We start from the raw sequence: 24,545 nt of genomic DNA on the forward strand, positions 1-24,545 counted from the left end.
GTGCATAAAACTAGACACTGTATACACACATGTGCATATATAAAGTAATAACAATCATATACATAGTTATATGTATAATATATATGTGTGTGTATATATGTGTGTGTGTGTATATATATATATATATATATATATATATATATATGTATATGTATGCTATTACTTTTGCCACGCGAAGATGACATCGGAGGAACAAGTTTGTTGTTTGTTTCTTATTTTATTTAGAAGTCTTTTAATAATTAATTTTTAAATTACGAATTCTTATTTCTGTATTAATCTGTGACTTAAGCCCATTCACTGTTCTGTGTTTATTTGGTTTAGTGACAGGGGCTGGTTGCTAGATCGGGCTGAGCAAATACTATACATGCCATTCTAAGACAGATCTTTTGAAACATGACCAATATTCTACTATTGTAGCTAATGTACTAGCTGCTAGCATTTCAGCTTGAGTGCTAGGAACTTAAACAAGAATGGTGAATTTTTCCAAACTTTTAATATTTCCTTTCCTTCATTGCATTTGGTGGGCTTGTTAGTCAGGTGCTCTTTCCACAGTGCTGAACAAATGACCTTCTTGGAGTTTGAATTTTTAGCTGAGGAACAGAGACTAGGCTCTTTTGGAGACTGTTTAGTTCAATGATGCCTCTCTGAGAAGATCCTCCTCTCTAAGACTCTCCCTTTCTTTTTTTTCTTTTTAAGTGTTTATCTATTTATCTTAGAGAGAGAGAGAGAGGAAGCAGGGGAAGGGCAGAGAGAGAGAGAAAGAAAATCCCAGCAGGCTCTGTGCTGTCAGTGCAGAGCCCGATGCAGGGCTCAATCTCCAGAACCACAAGATCATGACCTGAGCAAGTCAAGAGTCAGATGCTTAACTGACTAAGCCACCCAGGCACCCCCTCCCTTTATTTCTTGTATCTTGAATGTGAAACTCTTAATTCCTGCTTTGTTCTCCAGCCTTCCTGTTGATTTTCCAAGCTTCTAAAGTCTTCCAATAAATCCCCTTTTTCTTAGTTTTCTAGATTCAGTTTACATTGCTTACAACTGGTTGAATAAGCAGTAACCAAACTTTTGAGACATAAACAGTGAATAGGTAGAATATGGCAGGGCCCGCTATAAAGTTGTGCATTGCCAACAGAAAAAGTTTCCTTACATGCAATTTATATAAGTACTCTCTACTAACTAGAGGAAGGGAGTGGGGATTGATGAATATTGGTTGAATATATGGGTTCGTGAAGCTAAAAATATTTAATTCCAATGTACTTTCCAACAAGTAGGGGAGAAGCTGAAAAAAATGAGAAATGTATGTCTAGGAAAAAGGTTGTTGGGACCAAGGAGTGGTGGAAAGGAGCATTGGCTTTAAAGTAAATTGAGCTGAGACTAAAAAAGTAATTCTTTAGTTTATGTTTTCTGAAATTCAGTATTACATTGATACGATGTTAATAAATGAAGGGGAAGCTAGAGAAAAATTGGCAGAGACAAAGATAAATAGCTCTATAATAAAACGAATATGAATTATACTTAGTGTCTACACTTTCCAAGCCAGAGATGAGGACTTAGGATCCAGCAAGAAAGCTGAAGTCAAGATGGTCCTGGAAACAATCCATGTTTTTTTTTTTTTCCTTCCATTCATATTTTAGTACCATACATGGGTCCAGAATAGGGAGTTGCTTAACATATCATTTGCATTTCCCCACACTTTGGCCATATGCCAATAGCTAACTATAATATTTTCCTCCTATCCATTTCTTTCTCTTTCACTGCTGAGCACAGAATCAAATTCTATATATAGCCATTGTATTTATTTGGGGTGATGTGATGATACATGTCTCAGTGACTCAGTCTTCAGTATATTTTCTAGATAATCATTGGACCAAGATAGTTGCATCTCATCCTACCATCAGACATTAAGAGTTACTTCCATCTGTCTTTTCCCCATGCTATCCTTCAGAAATGAGTGTTATTTGGTTATTAACATAATATTAAAATCTTACAATGGGAATTTTCCCTGTTCTTTAAGTCTTCCAGAAAGAGATGCTACAATTTCACTGGCTTAATTAACCTATTGTAGTAAATTGTTATTAATTTTGGAAGTGTTTCACTCATGAGAGTTTTGAAGTTCTTTTGGAAGAGAGATATGAATTTATACTATATGTCTGAGAAAACACAATGTGTTATTATGTGGAATCCATTTAAAGGCTTGGACTCCATCCAGAGTGTCTTGACTCCTCAAGTATAAAAAGAACTTCATTGTAAGGCAGTCACACCTGTAAAACTGAAATTAGAAAGAACCCTTGAGTAGCATTTTAGTGAGCTTTCCCAGTATATATTTTTCTAACTTGGCCTGTTAGGCATTTTAAGGAACTAAATTCAATTATCTTTACATTTTTAAAAGTTTGATGAAAAACTCAATTTTACCAGGCTAGACATGTGTCAAGTAGAAATATATAAAAAATAATATTCAAAAAATATAACTAAAACATTTTATTGTAAAGGAAAAATTATGAAGTTAGGTGGTCACTAGAGCTTAAAAAGGAATAAAAATATTAGGAAGTGGCTGACTTCTTATTGCTCATAAATTTCATTGATTACTAGTTGAATGACATGTATTAAATAAATTATGATGAACAATTACTTCATCAATGAGCACTTCTATTAATTGATATGTATTTATACTTTCCCTACACAGATTTACAGCTTGTAATTTAATGCATTCCAGTGTGTGCCACACAAAAAAATCCAGTTGGAGCATCTGGGTGGCTCAGTTGGTTGAGTACCTGACTCTTGATTTCAGCTCAGGTCATGATTTCTCCCAGGGTCATGGGATTGAGCCTGTGTTGGGCTCTGCACTGAGCATGGAGACTGCTTGAGATTTCCTATCTCTCTCTCTCTGTCTAAAATAAAAATAAAAAAACAGTTCTTTTTTGTAGATTTATATTCAGTAGGTATGACTAATCTTTTCTGCCTGACTTGTTGGCTTTTTATTATTGTTTAAGCCTTTCCTTCTTCTGCTTTTTCTTGGCAACATTTTCATTTTTCTTGGGAAGAGCAGAGGCTGGAGCTTTTCACTTCTCCTTGGGTACTTGTGTTTGTAATGCAGGCAGATTCTCTTATTCAGGCCCCAAATTTCAGGCTGTCACATCTCTGGGAAATATTGCTGAATAAGGGCAATTAAGTGGATGTCAGTGCAGTAATACACTTTCTAACAGAGCCTGCAAAACCACTTGAAGTCTCATTGTTGAGAGACAGGAGAAAGGAAATAAGATGATGGGTTATTGAGGAAAGAAGTATGAGAGGTATCCATCTCTGAAAGACTGAATGATAGCAAGAATGGAGTCACCCTCAACCAAATGACCATGTAAAATCATTCTTTGTGACTCTGTATGTGTGTGTGTGTATGCGTGTGTGTGTGTGTATCAAATCAGCCTCTTCTGGTATCCATAGTGACCATATATCCTGGAGGCTTCTCTGAGGTTATATCAAGAAGGGACATGTCCAGTGTCCTCTATGTTGCCTATAGAGAACCTCTCCAATGGTGTTTCTGGTAGCTGTTGGCTCTTGTTGTAGTAGAAGCTAGAGAAAGGCTAGCTTTCCTCCTGAGGCAACTCTTTGAGAAAAGAATGTCAGTTTATGAAGTCTAGAAACAGACCCCCAGTGACAACAATGCATTAATAATAAACTATTCTTCATATTGATAATACTATCAATTGTTAAGTAACCTAAAGCAAAGGAATCAAGAGTACAGACTCTGAAGCCAGACGCTTTCTACCTGTGTGTCCTTGGGAAAACTTCCTTTTGTCTCTGTGCTTCTGAGTCAATTGGGATATGCTAGATTGTGCTGTGGTAACAAAAATGTGAAAATCTCAGTGACTTAAAACAATAGCTTGTTTCTTGCCTCTACTGTATGTCCATCACAAGACATACACAGCAAGTATATTTTAGGAACACAGGCTAATAGGAACTGTATCTAATACTTCTACAATCCTGGAGGTAGGGAAAAGCACAAATTGGTTTTAAACACTTCTGCCATATGTTCACTTCTGTCATAGGTCTGCCATATGACACATGGAATCATAGTTTCCTTCTATTTATATTTGAATGGCCCAAACAAGCCACATGGTCAGATCTGAATTCAGTGGAGTGGGGCAAGTGTATACTTCCTCAAGGAAAGGGAACAGATTTTGGTGAATATAATGAGGTTCCTCAATTACACCCACTTCATAGGATTATATGAGGACTAAATTGTAGAGGCCATTTTTAGGCAAACAGCCTTGAGCAATGGAATGTAGAAAGGGCCCACAGTGTTCCCCTGGCTGAATACAGACTGGCCATCAGGTGACCCACCTCAGTATATGCACAGGCCCTAACTGACCAATGGGCTACTTACAACTAGGCACAGCTACCAAAAAAGGGAGAATTCCATATATTGCCATACCTCTTCCTCTTCTCCCTTTAAAACCGAACCCCACCCACTGCCTCTCCTTTGCTGTCCTGCCTGCCATTCCCTTGTGTTGTATTCAATAAACTTCTATCACCTTGTTTTGCTTGAGGTGAATCCTTTTACCTTCTGCATCACCAGCTTCCACCCAATCACCACCCCACATTTTGAGGTCCCCATCTGATTTAAACACCCCATTTAAACACCACGTAAGTGAGTTAAGATATATAACGTGGTGTATGGCATATAAAAAGTGCTGTATAATTGTTATTTTTATTATTAGTAATTAGCATTCACTGCTTATAATAAGCAGGTAAGTGATTTTCACACAACATCTTAAGTCATTTTAAGGGTAATGCTGTGAAGTTAGTGGTACTACACCCATTTTGTAGATAAGAAAACTGAGGCTTGAGAGGTTAAGTAACATTCCCATTGGCATACAGGTACTGAGTGAGGGAGCAAGAATCTAAATCCAGAGCCCATGCTGTCAGCCCACTATGCTATATTGTTGGAATATTAATAGTACCATAATAATGATATATTAACTGAGTGCTTTCTATATATCAAGTATTGTACTAAGTGCTTTATGTTCATTATCTTATAGAGAGTAAGTGTCCTGTCCACATAACATGAGAATTCCAATCACCTTGGCAGTATATTCCCACAGTGCAGAAAGGTACATTGAAAGCGTGTAGCTTTAGACCACCAATTCTCCTTGTTCTGACATTATATTCACCAAGCAACTCTGTTATCAGTTTGGCTTCCCAGGTATACTTTTCTAGTGGAGACAGAATGGATTGACCAAGTGACAAAACTAGTCCTATCTGCCTGGAGGTCGTATTTGTTTTTGTAAACGCTTCAGTTAACTTCCTTCATTACCAGTGCATCTCCTATGAGTTTGGGTAGCACGTGAATTAGCTCCCCAGATGTAATTGAACACTTGGACAGATACCGAAATTAGGAAAGGAAAACAAAATAACAAAAATACCAAAGCAGAGGGCCTGACCCTGGACCCACCCTGAGAACCCAGCCAGCCTCCTCCTGTTTCTCTTGGACCAGGTTACTGTTCACTCGCTTTCAGTCTAGATGTTGCCAGCCTCCACAACTTGATGAGGTAGAGGAAGTGCCTCCAGCAAGAGCTTTGCAAAGGCTATAATTCTATTCATATTCCTTCCTCAGGCCACTCCTCTACACCCTCAACTCTATCTCTCAGATGTTCACTCTGTCCTTTATCACCTAAGCCATTAGAGCAAAAGTCCTGGAATCTTCTTCCTTTGAATAGCAAACCTGAGATGATTTGGAAATGAGAGGTGAAGTCCTTATAGGTAAGGACTCCTCAGGCTTCACTGAGAAGAAAGGAGCCTGACAGGAATATTGAAGAGGCTGTAAGTCATTAATCTTGAAATGTGGACTTACAAAGAGTTTTCAATAAAGCTTTCAATTCTGTTAAGTCTAAGGAAAATATTTTCTAGTAATACATACAAAATAACAAGATTTGGGGCTGTGAGTTCCTGTCTCTTTTATCTTAAAATTGATTATCTGAGAGTTTTGACGTATAGGAAGTTGGACATGAGTTTAAAAATCTTCAACTAATACAATTTTTAAACATTAGATTATCTTCTCTGGGGCTAGATTTTCTCACCTAAAGATGGGATCAGGTTTTATGATAGCTAGAGTCCTAAGTCTTCACATTTTATGACTATATATTATTTTCAATCTTTTTCTGTGCTTAACTACATTACATTGCTTAAACACACTGATCCTTTTGTCACTAAACTTATCAATAGTGTAAATCTCTCTACTTATATACCCTCTCTTTTATATCTTACTCCTCCTCCTTTGTTTTATTTTTAACCTATGGCACTATGAAACCCTAATTGCACTCCGTTTCTATTCTTACTTCACAATTTCTCACTGTAATCTCTCCCACTGCTATATTTTCCCTTCCTGATTGCGCTTTACAAACAAGATGATCTATTCTTACCATCTTGTTGGGAATTTTTGTTTTCCAAAGTTTTTTTTTTTATTGTGCTAAAATGCATAGAACATAAATTTTTCCATCCTAACCATTTTTAAATGAACAGTTCAGTGGTATTAAAATGCATTCATAGTGTTGTGCGACCATCACCAACATCCATCCCGACTCTTTTCTCTTGTAAACCTGAAACTCAGGATCTATTAAACAATAACTCTCCATTCCTCTCCCTCCCCAGCCCCTGACAACCACTGTTTGATTTTATGTTTCTATGATTTTTGACTACTCTAAGTAGTCATATAAGTACCTCATGTAAGTACCTCATATAAGTGTGATCATGCACTATTTGTCCTTTTTTGACTGACTTATTTCACTTTGCATAATGTCCTTAAGGTTCAGTGATGTTGTAATAAATTCCTTTATACAGCTAAATAATGTTCTGTTGTATACATTTTGTATGTGTGTTTTACATTTATTTGTATGTTTATTTTTATTTGTTTTATTCTATTTTTATTTTCATTCCAGTATAGTTAACACACAGTGTTGTATTAGTTTCAGGTGTACAATATAATGATTCAATAATTCTATACATTATTCAGTGCTCATCAAGATAAATGTACTCTTTAATCCACTTTACCTATTTCACCCATCCCACACCCACCTCTCCTAATCATCAGTTTGTTCTCTACAGTTAAGAGTCTGTTTTTTGGTTTGTCTCTTTTTTTTCCTTTGTTCATATGTTTTGTTTCTTAAATTCCACATATGAGTGAAATCATATGGCATTTGTCTTTTCCTGAATGACTTACTTTGTTTAGCGTTATACTCTCTAGATCTATCCATGTTGTTGCAAATGACAAGATTTCATTCTTTTTGGTGGCTAAGTAATATTCCATTCTATGTATGTACCATATCTTCTTTATTAATGAGCACTTGGGCTGCTTCCATATCTTGGTTATTGTAAATAATGCTGCAATAAACATAGGAGTGCATATATCTTTTCAGCTTAGTGTTTTCATTCTCTTTGGGTAAATGCCCAGAAGTGGAATTATTGGATAATATGGTAGTTCCATTTTTAATTCTTGAGGAAACTCCACACTGTTTTCCACAGTGGCTGCATCAATTTACATTCCCACCAACAGGGCACAAACATTGCTTTTTCTACACATCCTTGTCAAAACTTGTTTCCCATGTCTTTGATTTTAGCCATTCTGACAGGTGTGAGGTAGTGGTATCTCATTATGGTTTTGATTTGTATTTCCCTGATGATCAGTGATGTTGAATGTCTTTTCATGTCTCTGTTGGCTTTTTGTATTTTCTTTGGAGAAATGTCTGCTTATGTCTTCTGCTCATTTTTAATTGGATTATTTGTTTCGTGTATGTGTGTTGAGTTGTGTAAGTTCTTTATATACTCTGGATACTAACCTTTTATTGGCTATATCATTTGCAAATATCTTCTCCCTTTCAGCAGGTGATCTTTAGTTTTATTGATTGTTTCCTTTGCTGTGCAAAAGCTTTTTATTTTGATGTAGTCCCACTAATTTATTTTTGCTTTTGTTTCTCTTGCCTCAGAAGACATACCTAGAAAAAATGTTGGTATGGTCAATGTCAGAGAAATTACTGCCTTTGTTCTCTTCTGGGATTTTTATGATTTCAGATCTCACATGTAGGTCCTTAATCCATTTTGTGTTTATTTTTCTGTATGGTATAAGAAAATGGTCCAGTTTCATTCTTTTGCATGTTGCTGTCCCGTTTTCCCAATACCATTTGTTAAAGAGATTGTCTTTTTCCTATTGCATATTGTTGTCTTCTTTGTTGAAGATTAATTGAACATAAATTGTGGGTTTATTCCTGGGCCCTTTATTCTGTCCCATTGATCTGTGTCTATTTTTGTGCTGGTACCATACTATTTAAATTACTATAGATTTGTAGTATATCTTGAAATCTGGGATTGTGATACCTCCAGTTTTGTTTTTCTTTTTCAGTTGCTTTGACTATTCGGGGTCTTTTGTAGTTCTGTACAAATTTTAGGATTATGTGTTTTAGTTCTGTGAAAATTGCTGTTGGTATTTTCACAAAGATTGCATTAAATCTGTAGATTGGATAGTGTGAATATTTTAACAGTATTCGTTCTTCTAGTCCATGAGTATGGAGTATCTTTCCATTTGTTTGTGTAGTCTTCAATTTCTTTTATCATTGTTTTATAGTTTTCAGAGTACAGGTCTTTCACCTCCTTAAGTTTATTCCTAGACATTTAATTCTTTTTGATGCAATTGTAAATGGGATTTTTTTCTTAATTTCTCTTTCTGCTACTTCATATTAGCTTATAGAAATGCAATGTATTTCTGTTTATTAACTTTGTATCCCATGACATTACTGAATTCTATCAATTTTAGTAGTTTTTTGGTGGAATCTTTAGGGTTTTCTGTATATATTATCATGGCATCTATAAACAGTAAAAGTTTTACTTCTTCCTTACCAATTTGGATGCCTTTTATTTATTTTTCTTGTCTTATTGCTATGGCTAGGATGTCCAGTACTATGTTGAATGCAAGTGGTGAGAGTGGACCTCCTTATCTTCTTTTCTGATCTTAGGGGAAAAGCTCTCAGTTTTTCACCGTTGGGTATGATGTTACCTATGGGTATTTCATATATGGCCTTTACTATGTTGAGGTATATTCCCTCTAAATCTACTTTGTTGAGGGTTTTACTATGAATGGATGGTCTACTTTGTCAGATGCTTTTTATGCTTTTATTGAAATGATCATATGGTTTTTATCCTCTTTCTTATTGATGTGCTGTATCATGTTGAGTGATTTGCAAATATTGAACCACTCTTGTGTCCCAGGAATAAATCCCACTTGATTGTGGTGAATGATTATTTGTAAGGTGTTGTTGGATTTGGCTTGCTAATATTTTGCTGAGGATTTTTATACCTATGTTCATGAGAGATTGACCTGTACTTTTCTTTTGTTTTTTCTTTTCTTTCCTTTTCTTTTTTTTCTTTTCTTCTTCTTCTTCTCCTCCTCCCCCTCCCCCTCCCCCTCCCCCTTCTCCTCCCCCTCCCCCTCCTCTTCTCCCTTACCCTCTTTCTTCTTCTTCTTCTTCTTCTTCTTCTTCTTCTTCTTCTTCTTCTTCTTCTTCATTTTCTTCTTCTTTTCATAGTGTCTTTACCTGGCTTTGGTATCACGATAATGCTGCCCTCATAGAATGAATTTTGAAGCTTTCTTTCCTCTTCTATTTTTGGAATAGTTTGAAAAGAATAGGTATCAATTCTCTTTAAATGTTTCATATCATTCACCTGTGAAGCCATTGGTTCTGGATTTTTGGTATTTGGGAGTTTTTTTTATTACTGTTTCAATTTCAGTTCTGATCATGTCTCTTCAAATTTTCCATTTCTTCCTGACTCAGTTTTGGGAGGTTGGATGTTTCTGGGAATTTATTCACTTTTTTCTAATTTGTTCAATTTGTTGGCATATAATTCCTTGTAATGTTCTCTTAAATCCTTGTATTTCTGTTATATTTTTGTTGGTTGTCATATCTCCTGTTTCATTTATGACTTTGAGTCCTCTCTCTCTCTCTCTTTGATGACTCTGGCTAAAGGTTTATCAATTTTATTGATCTCTTAAAAGAACCAGCTCCTTGTTTCATCAATCTATTCTATTGTCATTTTAAGGTTCTTTTATTTTAAAAAAAAGTTTACTTATTTTGAGTGAGAAAGAGAGATACAGTGGGAGAAGGACAGAGAGAAAGGGAGAGAGAGAATCCCAAGCAGGCTCCATGCTGAAGTGCAGAGCCCAACATGGGGCTTGAACCCATGAACTGTGAGATCATGATCTGAGCCAAAATCAACAGTCAGATTATCAGCTGACTGAGCCACTCAGGCACCCCTGTTTTAAGCTTTTATTTCATTTATATCTTTATGTTTTTTCTTCCTTCTACTGGTTTAGGATTTGGCTTGTTCTTCTTTTTCTACCTTCTTTAGGTATAAGGTTAGGTTGTTTATTTGAGATTTTTCTTCTTCTTGACGTAGGCTTGTATTGCTGTAAACTTCCCTCTTAGAATCACTTTTGCTGCATCTTAAAGATTTTGGACCATAGTGCATTCATTTTCATTTGTCTCCCTATACTTTTTTATTTCCTCTTTGATTTCTTGCATGACTTATTCATTGTTTAGTGGCATATTATTTAACCTCCATGTATTTGTACTCTTCCAGATTGTATCCTTATGGATGATTTCTAGTTCCATAGCATGTGGTCGAAAAAGATGCATGGTATGACTTCCATCTTTTTGAATTTGTTGAGACTTATTTTGTGGCCTGATATATGATCTATTCTTAAGAATTTCCCATGTGTACTTGAAATGAATGTGTATTTTACTGTTTTAGGATGGAATGTTCTGAAAATACCTGCTAGATCCATTTGGTCCAATGTGTCATTCAAAGTCCCTGTTTCCTTGTTGATTTTCTGTTTGGGTGATCTATCCATTGACATAAGTGGGGTGTTAAAATCCGCTAATATTGTATTAATATTATTGTATTACTATCCTTTGCTTACTTTATGTTTGTTATTAACTGCTTTATGTATTTGGATGCTTTCATGTTGGTTGCATAAATATTTACAATTGTTATATCTTGTTGGATTGTTCCCTTTATGATTATATAGTGTCCTTCTTTGTCTCTTGCTACAGCTTTTGTTTTAAAGTCTGCCTTGTCCAGTATAAGTATTGCTACCCCAAGTTTCTCTCACTGTATTTATATGATAAATGCTTTTCCATCCCTTCATTTTCAACCTGCATGTATCTAAAGAAGCTTCAAATGAGTCTCTTGTAGGCAGCATATAGTTGGGTCTTGCTTTTTTATACATTCTGTCACCCTTTGTATTTTTATTGGAGCATTTAGTCTATTTACATTCAAAGCAATTATTGATAGGCATGTACTTATTGCCATTTTGTTACTTGTTTTATGGTTGTTTTTGTAGTTCTCTGTTCCTTTCTTCTCTTGCTCTCTTCTCTCACAGTTAGTTGGCTTTCTCTAGTGATATATTTGGATTCCTTTCTTTAATTTTTGCATATATATTATTGATTTTGATTTGTGGTTACCATAACATCTTTGCATATAGCAGTATATATTAAGTTGATGGTTGCTTACGTTTGAGCCCATTCCTTACTCTTCCCCTCACATTTTAGAATATGGTGTCATACTTTACATATTTTTATTTTGTGAGACCCTTGACTTATTTGTATAGATATACTTAATTTTACTGCTTTTGTGCTTTCTACTTTTCTTACTCCTGCTTATGGTCTTTCCTTTCCACTCGAACAATCCCCTTTAACATTTCTTGTGGGTCTGGTTTAGTTTTCATTAATTCCTTTAACTTTTGTTTGTTTGGAAAACTCTTTATCTCTGCTTCAATTCTGAATGAAGGCCCTGCTGAATAAAGTATTATTCGCTGCAGGTTTTTTTTCTTTCAGCACTTATATCATGTCACTCCCTCTGGCCTGCAAAGTATCTGCTGAAAAATCAGTTTATCACCTTATGAAGTTTCCCTTGAATGGAAATGTTTTTGTTTCTGTTTCTCTTGCTATCAAAAAAATTTTTTTTTAATGTTTATCTTTGAGAGAAAGAGAGAGAGAGCAAGCAGGGGAGGAGCAGAGAGAGGGAGACACAGAATCTGAAACAGGATCCAGGCTCTGAGCCATCAGCACAGAGCCCAATGCGGGACTCAAACTCACAAACCATGAGATCATAACCTGAGTCAAAGTTGAATCTTAACCTACTGAGCCACCCAGCTACCCCTTTTTTGCTATTTTTAAAATTCTCTTTTTATCATCATTTTTTTTTTTTGCCATTTTAATTACTGTATGTCTTGGTGTAAACCTCCTTGGGTTGATTTTGTTGGGGGCTGCTATGCCTCCTGGATCTGGATTTCTGTTCCCTTTCCCAGATTTGGGAAATTTTCAGCAGTGATTTTTTTTTTTCAAATAAAATTTCTTCCCTCTTTTCTTTCTCTTTGCTTTCTGGGATCCTCATAATGCAAATGTTATTATGCTTGGGGGTATCGCTGAGTTCCCTTAGTCTATTGTCATTTTGTATTATTATTTTTTTCTTGCATCTTTTCATCTTGATTGCTTTCCATTTCTCTGTGTTCTAGTTCACTGATCTGTTCTTCTGCCTCCTCTTATCTACTATTCCATCTAGTGCATTTTTAATTTCAATTATTGGGTTCTTCATCTTTAATTGGTTCTTTTTTATGCTTTCTCTTTCTTTGCTGAAGGTCTCATTGAGATCCTCCACTCTTTCTTCATGTCCAGGGAGTATCTTTACAAACATTACTTTAAATTCTCTATGAGACTATTATCTGCATTTTGCGTAAGTCTCTAACTGTGATTTTGTTGTGTTCTTTCATTTGGGACCTATTCCTCTGTCTTCTCATTTTGTCTAACTCTCTGTGTCTGTTTCTTTGTGTTAGGAGAGTCAGTTATATCTTCTGCTCTTAAAAGTAGTGGTCTTATGAGGACGAAGTCCTTTAGTGCCCTGCACTGTCCCCTGTTAACCAGAACCAGGCACTTCAGGGCTGTCTTCTATGTGTGTTGTATGCACCCTGCTGTTCAGACTGAGCCACTTTCTCCTTCATTTCACTCATTTGCAATTGCTCTCTTTGTCTGTTATGGGCAGGATTTTGTTCTTGTGTTGTCAATAGGCCAGTCTGGGACTGCCTTGGGCTTGAGCATAATCAGTATAGGCACTTGGCAAGGATGCAGTAGTGCTTTCCCTGTGTTGTACCTGAGAATCTTTTGTTGGTAGGTGAGACCTGCAGTCAGACCAGATATCTGCCACCAGCCCACTGCTGAAGCTGAAGTCTGACTGGTGAGTGTGGTTATCTTTTCCTTTCCCTGGGGCAGGCATCACATTAGAGTGGTGCTGGCACCTGTCAGGGCTGTTAGACTACCAGGCTTGTGGCACTGCTTTGGATGCGTTCAGACCAAAAGCAAATTGGAGGGGATGGAACTACAGAAGCACACAGGTACTGGTTGGCAGTGTTAGCAAGGTTTGTGCTGGTGTGCTGTGGGAGGAGACCTGGAGCAAAAGCCTGGCTGGAGGGGGTGTGTCTTCAGGGGATTGCAGGGGCAGGGTGCACTGTTAACAAGTTAGGTGGGGAGTATTGGCTCCATAAATAGTTGGGGAAGGAAATGGCCAGCTTCTTTCCTCCTGGAGAATTTTCCCAACATCCCTGCTCCTCTACCACACATTCTGAGATTAATAAACAAATTTCCTTCTTACATACCCCAGGCATTTTTCAAAGTGCTGCTTCTATGCTATATCTCTGTGGAGCTGTTTACTGTACCATCTCTTTAAGGGCAGGGACTCAGTTGACTCTTGTCCTCCCTGCTCTCCTATGATCCTGCTAATTTTTAAAGTTCCAGGTTTTAAGTTCCACTGATTCTAAGAACTTGTGAAATTTGGCCCCTCTGGTTTTCAAAGGCAAATGTTATTCATCATCCTGTGTGGGCTTCCCTGTGTGAGTCTATTTCTCTCCCTTATCTGTGCCTGTGGTTTCCCTCCCTCCTGCAGACAGTCCTGGGGGTCTATTTAGCTGCTGACTACATCTCTGCCCTTCCTACCCTCTTTGATGCAGCTTCTTCTCTATATTTAGCTGTGGAGAGTTTGTTCTGCCAGCCTTCAAGTCTTTTTCTGGTTATTTACATGATGTGAATGTTATCTAGTTGTATCCATGGGAGAAAGCTAGCTTAGGGTCTTTCTGCTTTGCTATCTTCCCTGAAAGTCCTATAAATACTACAGTTTGCTTATCCATTCATCTGTTGATGGATGCTTGGACACTTTCATGTTTTAACTTTTGTGAATAATGCTGCTATAAACACGGATGTACAAATATCTCTTTGAGATCCTGATTTCAGTTCTTTTGGGTATATACCCAGAAGTGAAAATTGTTGGGGGGGTGCCTGGGTGGCACAGTCAGTTGAGCATCCAACTTTGGCTCAGGTCATGATCTCACGGTTCATGAGTTTGAGCCTTGCGTCGGGCTCTGTGCTGACAGCTCAGAGCCTGAACCTGCTTCAGATTCTGTGTCTCCCCCTCTCTCTCTGCCCCTTCCCTGCTCGCACTCTGTCTCTCTCTTTCACACATACATAAATAAAACATCAAAAAAAAAAGACAAGAAGTGGAATTGTTGGTAATATGGTAAATCTATGTTTAATATTTTTGAGGAATCATCATACTATTTTCCACATTGGCTGTACCATTTTACATTCCTACCAGAAGTGCACAAGAGTTCCAATTTATACACATCCATTTTATTTCTTTTCTTTCTCTTTTTTTTTCTTTCTTATTTTCATTTCTTTCCTTCTCCTGTCCCCCTCTTGTCCCTCTCCCCCTCCCCTCCCCTCCCCCCTCCTCTTCCCCTTCTCTTCCCCTTTCTCCTCCTCCTCCTCTACTTCCCCCTCCGCCCCTTCTCCTCCCCCTCCCCCTCCCCCTCTTCTTCTTCTTCTGATAGTAACCATCCTAAAAAGTGTGAGGTTGTATCTCATTGTGTTTTTTTTTTTTTTTTGGTTTGTATTTTTCTAATGATTAATGGTGTTGAAAAATTTTTTCATGTAATTATTGGTCATCTGTGTATCTTTTTTGGAGAAATATGTATTCAAATCCTTTGCCCATTTTTGAATTTGATTGTTGCTTTTTTTTCTTTTCATTGTTGAGTTTTAGAAATTCTCTGTATATTTGGGATGTTAATCCTTTATCACATACATGACTTGCAAATATTTTATCTCATTCTGTGGGTTGCTTTTTACTTTTAACATATTGTATTTTGATGCACAAAGTTAAAAATTTTCATGAAGTCTATTTTGGCTCAGGTCATGATCTCATGGCTCCTGGGATTGAGTCCCACGTTGGGCTCCGCACTGAGAGCATGGGATTGGGGTTCTCTTTCTTTCCCTATCTCTCTGTCCCTCCACTGCTTCTCTCACTCTCAAAATAAAAAATAAACTTTATAAAAATATTTCATGAAGTCTAATTTGTCTATTTTTTCTTTTGTTGTCTATGCCTTTGATGTCATATCTAAGAAATCATTACCAAATCCAACTTTGTCAAACTTTGTGTTTTTTTCGTAAGACTTTTATAGTTTTAGGTCTTACATTCAGGTCTTTTCCACTTTAATTTAATTTTTGTATGTGGTGCTAGGTAGCTGTCCAACTTAATTCTTTTACATGTGGATATCCAGTTTTCCCAACACGGTTTGCAGCAAAAACTATCTTTTTCCCACTGAATGGTCTTAATATCCTTGTCAAAAATAATTTGTTCATATACACGAGGGTTTATTTCTGGGCTGTCTTTTCTATTCTATTGGTCTGTATGTCTAAGTTAATGCCTGTATCACACTGTTTTGATTACTGTAGATTTGTAGTAAGTTTTAAAATCAGGAAGTTTGAGTCTTCCAGTGTTGTTCTTCTTTTTCAAGATTGTTTTGGCTATTCAGGGTCTCTTGGGATTCCATGTGAATTTTAGGATGGAGTTTTCTATTTGTGTAAAAACATCATTGGGATTTTGATAGGGATTGCTTTGAATATGTAGATTGCTTTTGGTAGTATTGTCATCTTAACCACATTGTCTTCCTGTTGGGAATTTTTGCAAACAGAATGATGTTATCCTTTCTTTCATTTTGCAAGGGTGCCCTGCAGTGAAAATACTCAGAAAACATTATAGAGAGTCTGATAATTAAATTCAGTTTATAATTCACAGAATTCCACTCTGGAAATATGTGGTATAGCTGTTAAACTCTATAAGTAAAGTGCTCTATAGTAAAAAGCAAATTGTATAGCAAGGACCACATAAGTAATTACTATCTCAAGACATACCTGTCTGTTTGTTCATCTGTCTAGCCAGCTAGTCGGCTCTGCTCAAAATGTTCCTAACAACATAAAGTATTTCTGTACTGTTAGGTTAAGTGTGCCTAATAGTTAATGAGAGGAATATTGTGTATCGGCCTACTCTTTATCTTCTTTAGGCTATATTACTTTAAATTTTTTCATTTTATTTTTTAGTTTTTTTGCCAATTAAATTTTTAAAAATAATTTTTGAATGTTGGCAAGCAGTTATGATATTTGTCATGCTGGAAATATTCGGTGACTGCAGTTGAGAAGGGCAGACTAGCGATGATGCCAACATTGAATGTCTGATTCTAGTGGTAGCTGGTTTAGTCTCACTAAGCCTACCAAGCCACAGACTCACCTGTAATTTCAACCAGATGCCTTACAATTCATGCCATTTATCACCAGGAAGAAGGTGGCAGGTGAGAGACAATGAATGGATTAGTCCTAAGAAACAACTCTAATTATGTATCAATACCATTATCTTCATTTATAAAAGGAAGTATTATTAGGCCTTATGAAGTGAAGAGTATACATTTAGAAGGCATAGCATCTATTCCTGGGATTTCATAGGCTAAGTTTGATACATTTATACTCAGATTAGGTATTTGAAAAGGTATTTCGGAAACATTTTTTTAGAACCTTGCTATTCTTTGGCTTATTAGGGCAGAATAAAGGACTTCTTATTCTATATCAAGAAGTTGATTTAATTTATTTCCACTTTAAAATTTTATAAATAAGAAAGTGCAAAACATAAACAAGTCTTCTAATCCATAAATGAGCAAACTGTAATTTTTGTTTTGGTTCAGTAAGGCCATATTCTTCATCCATCCAGTGCCCTTACTGGGTGCTAAGCTTTGTACCCGAGAATGTACTAGTGAAGAAAAACACGGTCCCCTGGTCTCTTGGAGCTGATAGTCTGGTGAGAGAGGCACCCATTAATAATCACACACTGCATAGTAAATTTTTTACTGTGATAAGTGCCATGAAGGAAAAGTTGCATCACATAATGAGAGTGTGTTATGGGATTTGACCTAACAGTAGAGGTCAGGAAAGCCTTCCATGAAGAAGTACCATTTAAGCAGAAAGTAAATATCTTTAGCTTTTCATTGATTCCAAAATTCCGCCTGTATCTTGATTCTTGAGTGTGGTTGCCAAAACAAACTGAAAATAATGGTGAAAATAAAACAAATCAAAATAAAGATATGCTACATCTCCTCAACTTGGTCTTGGGAGTTCTAAAATGTCTGCCTCACTCATTTAATTACCACTCATTAGCATCATAGCTAATTAGTTATTATATCAAATCTGGCAATGAGTCATATTGTCAATTTTAAGTGAACTTAATCACTCATTTTCTAAAATAATAATCCACAGCAACATTCTATGTTCACGTGTATCCATAAAATTTATTTGACAGCTTGTAGTTGCAGAGGAGGACGTTGAAAGGCTGGTTTTTGAGAATTTTCTGTTATTTAAAGCTGAAAACCAGAGAGAGGATTATATAGTATACAATATTTGCTGTATTAGTGTTACAAAGAGCAGTATTTTTTAAAGGAGTCTAATTAATGCATCTATAGTAATAAAGTCACAAATGTAAACCGTGATTTCAAACAGCTCTTGTCAACAATATAGGACAGTTCAGATGGAATACTAATGCTTCTTAGCAATAAGCAGGCTCGTTCCATGGTGTCCAAATTTCTGCCTTGGGTGGCTGCATCCCAGCTGTGCTGCCCAGGAGTTTAGTAGAGATAAAAGCTAGGCTGTTGACATGATTATGGAAGCACAGACCACTTTACTTGATCTCCAGTGGAACTAAATTTAGTGTCTCTCAGAGGTACATTTTTTTTTCCAGATGAAAGCTGCATTTTATAATGATTTTCAATAATTCAGAAGTGGCAGGATCCTAATGAATAGATGCTTCATAGACCAGAGGACTAGGTTCCAACCTGTGAGGTTGGAACGGTGTTACTTTTCTCACAGGCAAACTTTCTTTGGAGAAAATTTGTTTCTTACACAGTCTTTGTCTAGGGTGAGTTTTAGCTAAGGTGAGTTTGATGGCTACAATGATATAAGTGGGAAAAAAATATTGATAACAAATGTGTTTCATTCTAGTTTCTTTTTAAATTTTTTTTAATGTTTATGTATTCTTGAGAGAGAGAGAGAGAGACAGAGTGCAAGTGGGGGAGCAGCAGAGAGAGGGAGACGCAGAATCCGAAGCAGGCTTCAGGCTCTGAGCTGTCAGCACAGATCCGGACCAGGGCTCGAACCCATAAACTGTGAGATCATGACCTTAGCCAAAGTCGCTCAACAGACTGAGCCACCCAGATGCCCCCATTCTAGTTTCTTATAGCCCTTTCAGTTTTTCAGACTGAAGCTCTTCTTTCTTTCATGTTACTCTAGGGAGAAGCTGGGATACATCTGTCTAATATCCTTATTCTTAATTCACATCAGAGCAACATGAGCTTACTTTTCTGAATGTGTGTCCAAGTGTGGTGTGTAAATTTTCAAGTAAAAACAAATCCAGATTTAGGTAAAGAGAGATTTTATTTGAAAGGATTATTGCAGTAAGAGGAAGGGGACCATTTCAAATAAATAGGGAGAATGTTCCTTCCATAAAATCTGTAAGCTTCTCAAAGATCAGCCAAAAAGGATTTTTTTTTTTTACTGGGAAGAACAAACAAGGCTAGAAAGAACTGGGTATGGGAGAGTGAGTGGCTGGGTATGTGATCCTAAGAGGCTATTAAAGGGCTGTCTGCCAGCTCAGGCTGCAGGAGGGGTAAAGTTCAGGGGCGTGAAGGAAACAGAGAAACCTAATTAAAGTTTGGCCAAGTCAGGGAGGTAGGTATTTTGTCCAGTTTGGTTAGGGGGTACAAACAGTTCAGCTAATCATTTCTGAAAGGGAATCTGGAGGGTCTGTGTTTGACCTTGGGATAAGTAAACAAGGAGGGCACCTATGAGTCTTATCTAACTCATAATGGGGAATGGTAGTTGTTTGCAGTAAACCATTTCCTGGAGTAAACACTAAAGGGTGGGAGATTTCTAAACGACCCTGTTTTCCAGGAGCACAGGACTCAGGTAAAGTTTAATATCATCAACATACACACCTACATAGGTAAATATGTATATTAAAATGTTATATGTGTTTGTAGATATATATGCATATATATGCACACACACATATATACATATCTGTAAATGTAAACATGTAAAGAACAAGTTAGGTTAAGAATGATGAAATCAAATGTTACTTTTTAAAAGCCGTATTGAAAAGAACATGATGGGCAGCAAGAAAATTTCTCTCAATCCAGAGGTGGTTATCTTCCAATTTAATTAGACTTCTCTTATTTCAAGTAGATCCAGTGTGCTCAAATAAACATCATGTATAAGATTACATACCCATAGTAACAGACCAGCAGGGAGGGGGTGGGTGGTGAGGGGAACTTGTTTTTCCTTCTTATGTCCAAATCCTTGTTAAGTGGTTTTGTATTGTTAACTACTCCCCATATATTTGTGATACTTTAAGCATTTATAATAAATGAAAGCACCTATTCACCAAAGCAGAATAATTACAAACAAAATTTTCCTTTTAAAGAAAAATTCATGGCTTTATGAAAAGATTAACTATAGATTTTTTTTGAAAAAGAAATCCCTTTGGATTCTTAAAAGTAAGTTTAGATTCATAAAAATATTTACACATAACTGTTTAGAAAACTATTTGAATAAGTCAAGAAACATTCATCATTATCATCATAATGATATTAATGCTTTGAAATAAAGTAACTTCTGGAAGGAGAAGACATAGAACGGAGTCCCAGACTTTTGCATTATTAGATGATTTTATGGAAAGGTTATCAAGTCATTAGGTAGAAGCCGCTTGCTTTCAGAGGCAAGCAAGAGCATAGGTTTCTTTGTAGCTGAAGAGAATCCTTTGGCATGCAGGAAGATACACTAACCTCTTATGATTTGGTCTGTAAATCTGCCAGGACAAAGCGATGTGTTCTAAAAATAGCCAAACTCTTTGAGTATTTATTTAAAAAATACTATTCTCAATGGACTTTTGAGTCAATGGATTCGGGGATGAAAAGTTCTTAAATTGCTCTACAGTGTATTCCAGGATAAAAAGATTGCAATCCAAATCTCTCAGAGGTAGTAGCCCTTAATCATCTAGAATATTCTAGATTTCCCAGCTGTCTGCTACTAAGCAGCTGGCATTATGGAACAACTAGAATAAAATTGATTTGTGGACCCTGTTGCCTGAGAGGCATTAATCTCTTGGGCTAACAAGAAGTTCCTTATCAATTACTGACAAATTTAGTTGCAGAAAGTTGAGCTTTTTTTCTTCAACATGCATTAAGAGATATATTTCTAATAGACCTTTAAAATATACTAGCTACCCAAAAATTCTGGGCTGGGTTTCAGCACTTAATTCTGATTGCCTTGGGTCAGAAATGTGGGTTTGTCGCACTGTGATTTTCTGTTTCTCCAGATTTAAATGAACTTCACCTTTTTTTAAGGCAAAAAAATATAAATAAAATAAATACATATATAAATATATAGAGAGGGAAGGTTGAATGTTTTAGAGTATTACTTGTGTTCCCTGGTGGAACAGTATTAAATCAGTAGTTTATTCCTTCATACTGCATGTGTGAGTACATTTTGAACATCTGATAGAATAGCCATATTGACAGTTGAGAGCTATAGACAATTTATTTGCTGGTGAAATCATGGCTGGTTGCACACCACTTCCTCCATTCCCTTACCTTCCAGATGGTTCTTTACACTTATTATACATAGTGCAGGAAGCAGCTCTTTTGTTTATTGTGGATTTGATATCAACTAAGAAACTGACATCCAAAGCTGCTAGAAATGAAGCTGGCATGTAAATGCTTGTGTATGAAAAGTGTATTTTAATAGTAACTATGTCCTAATATTAAATATGAATAAATGAGACTAAAGATTCTTAACAATGTATATTGTGTATTCTCTGAGTCAGCCCACAGAGTGTTTTCATGCAATCTGAAACCAGAGAGGGAAAAAAGCCAGCAACTTCCTTCCTGTTCTCTTTTATCTATAATACGTTTTTGCCTGGGAGAGGAAGAATGTCATTGAAAGGAACAATTATATGTATATATAGTGTGTGCTTGTGTGCTATGTTATAACATAGCCCTGGCTCTTATATTAAACAATTCCTTTATTAACCCTACTCATCCTAAGCTTTGCAATAGTGTGTGAAGATACAATAACAACATTGGAAAAGCGATGTCTTCCTCTGAATTTTTTGTTATTAAAACCATTCTCAGTTGTTCTTGGGAAAATCATATAAATGTACAACAATATAATAATTATAAGCACTGCCAGGGTAGAAATTCCATTTCTGAATTCTGGAAAGTACTGTCTCAGCTACTAAATTGCATTTGTGTCACTCAGACTATGTCATTTCTGGGATCCTTCACTTAATAACCACCAACTTACAGATTATTGGGTTTGTCTCAGAAAGTGTAATTTTGTCCTAAAACTTCCTCCCTGGCCAGAGGGAGAGGGAGCAAATAGCGGAGTGATTACCACTGTTCTTATTCTTTAAATAACTGCTCCTGGGAAGGTCATTTCCTTTGGCTCCTTTGTCAAGGACGCCCAGGAAGGGTTTTCACAGGACACCTTGAACTACAGATGACCTTGATAATTAATTACGAGACTGTGAATTTCATTGAAGTTAAACACCAACACACCAAAAATGATCTTACTGTAGCTCTTTGATTAGACATTTCTACAGCAGTGCCATTTCTTTTCTTGCCACATGCAGTTGGACAATCTGCTCCCTGCATTGGGCTGAGCTGCCACATCCTACCATGTGAGCTGTGCACTATGCACTCTAGAGGGTGCCATTTCCTTTGTGTCTGTGCCCTCTGCGTTTGTCTTAGAGCCTCCAAGAAGTTGCCAGTCCAAGTATTTTTCTATCTCTCACCTTCTATTTTCCATGAAGGGTTTGGGAGTGTTTTTAAGTATTTATTACTTATGTTAATTACGATCATTGTCTACCGCAGCGATTTTCCCTGCTGAGGTTTCCACTTTAAGAGAAGTCTTCAGTAACTTCAAAAGGATCCATGTGCCATGCCTAGTCTCCTTGTGAGCCCATCATTGTTTTGGATAGCGGAGCACAGTAGAGAAGCTCAACAATCCAGAGTGTTCTGGATTTCAGAAGAGGAAAATTTCATTTGTAGCTGAGCTTGATCTTAGATCTTTTTAAAAAAAAATTTATTATTTTATTTAATGAAATTATTTTCCTAATATTTACTTATTTTTGAGAGAGAGAAAGAGACAGAGCACAAGCAGGGCAGGGGCAGAGAGAGACACACACAGAATCCTAAGCAGGTTCAGGCTCTGTGCTGTCAGCACAGAGCCGGACGTGGGGCTCAAACTCACAAACTGCAAGACTTGAGCCAAAGTTGGACGCTTAACCACCTGAGCCACTCAGGCACCCCAGTCTTAGTTAGATCTTAACTTTGACTGGTTTCAACAATCAAACTTACTTGATTCAGTTTGTCAACTCCAGATGACGGAAAGAGAAGACGTTGAGAAAATAACAATCCAATCCACTTTTCAAGTCGAATACAAGCTTCTTGTGAAAGAAAATTTAATTAAGATTTTTTAATATTCAGAAAAAAATGCTTAGAAAAGAATAATTTAAGAGGATTGAAAACCAAATGAATAAACAAACCTTTTGAATAGCCCAAGTAGAGTTGAGTGAGAGAAATGTTTTGATGTCTGTCAGCTATAGGAAGTCATTCTAAATTCTTGGCCTGGATACGTGATCCTCTGTGATGGGCCTTTTTCTTAGCTCTGTACTTTCACATCTCCACATCCACGGTTCTGTGGTTCCTGGCACACATTGGGCAGTTTCCAGATTCTGTGCCTTCGCATATGCTGTGCCTGCTGATAGCAAGGTTCTTTCCCTCCTCAGTCACCTAACTAGCCCCTCCTCCTTGCTGAAATCTAGCATATGTTATCTATTACCTTTCCAGGGAAGCTTTTTCTGCTCTTTTCTTTCTCTCCATGTACTCCAACCCCCAAATCTCATCAAAACCAGATAATCTCCTTTTCAGTGCAATGTCTATAGCTTATACACAATTTCATCCCTATGGTCCCCACCCTGAATCACTATAGCATAATGATTTGTTCCCATGTCTTTTTTTTTTTTTTTTCATATGAGATTGTGTTCCTTCATTGTGGGGACTGTGCCTTAGCATGGTGCTGGGCTTAAGCTGTGAAAACAGGATTACAGAAGCTAAACAATTTGTTCAGTGTAGCGTAAGTCACTAGTAAGACGCAGAACTAGATGCAAACTTTGATCTGTGTGACCCCGAAGTCTGTACTTCACATCCAGAGTCATGGTGTCCAATGTCACCACTTGATGCTTGTGTGCCACTTGGGAAGATGGGTGCTTCTGTGGTTCTTGGCAGCTGCGTTTTCTCATGGGTTGCCATTTAGTCCTCTTCCTTCCTCCTTCTGTCTCTGGAGAGTTTCATTCTCCCTGGCCTAAACTTACCCAGGCTCATCTTTCCTACCAGGATATTCTGTCTTCACAGAACAAGGCAGGCACCTACATGCACTAAATGGTAATTTGGTTTTGACCTTTCCTCTCAGTAGGCCCAATGCCCACCTTTATTTTTTCCATCTTCCCTATTCCTATCTTTTGCCTTTCAGACAGTTAGGGACTATTCGCAGGGGAATTTATAAAGTTGCACAGGTTTCCAGACCACTGCCTCAGCTCCCTTTTCAGCCATTGTCTGGCTGAAACATGTGCCAGACAGTGTGTGTGTGCCACATGTGCAAAAGCACACAAATATCCTGAGTATATGTCGTATACAATTTTTGGTGGCCCTGTTCTACATTTTACCATTCTAGTGCCCACATTCAGTTTCTCTATTGTTATAATAGACACTGTATATGGTATGTGCTCAAGGTGTGTTTGTTTAACTGAATTATTTGAATATAAACCTAGAAAAGAATAGCAAAAATTGCCCTGGTGTAGGAACACTTCAGTTGTTGCTGCTTTTAGTTGCTCATAAGAGGACTGAAAAAACATACTTCAGTTGTCTTCAGGTGTCTTATCTTTTTTTCCAACATGGTTCAGATCATTAACATTCCAAGTGGCTGAACTTCAGATATTTTTATACGATCTTTTTAAATAATCTGGGTAACTTTCATCCTTGAGTTCCTGCCTCCCTTTGTGAATCATCACCATCTTCATCACTGTCA

General features: G+C 36.9%; 1 protein-coding gene across 4 annotated transcripts in view; it reads left to right on the forward strand.

The window, feature by feature from the left end:
* PLCL1 (phospholipase C like 1 (inactive)) overlaps positions 1-24,545 on the forward strand; it is a 331,201-nt gene that overhangs the window by 281,760 nt on the left and 24,896 nt on the right. The gene's annotated exons all lie outside the window — the stretch shown is intronic.

This window comes from Felis catus, chromosome C1 (assembly GCF_018350175.1).
Source record: "Felis catus isolate Fca126 chromosome C1, F.catus_Fca126_mat1.0, whole genome shotgun sequence".
Classification (NCBI taxonomy): Eukaryota; Metazoa; Chordata; class Mammalia; order Carnivora; family Felidae; genus Felis; species Felis catus.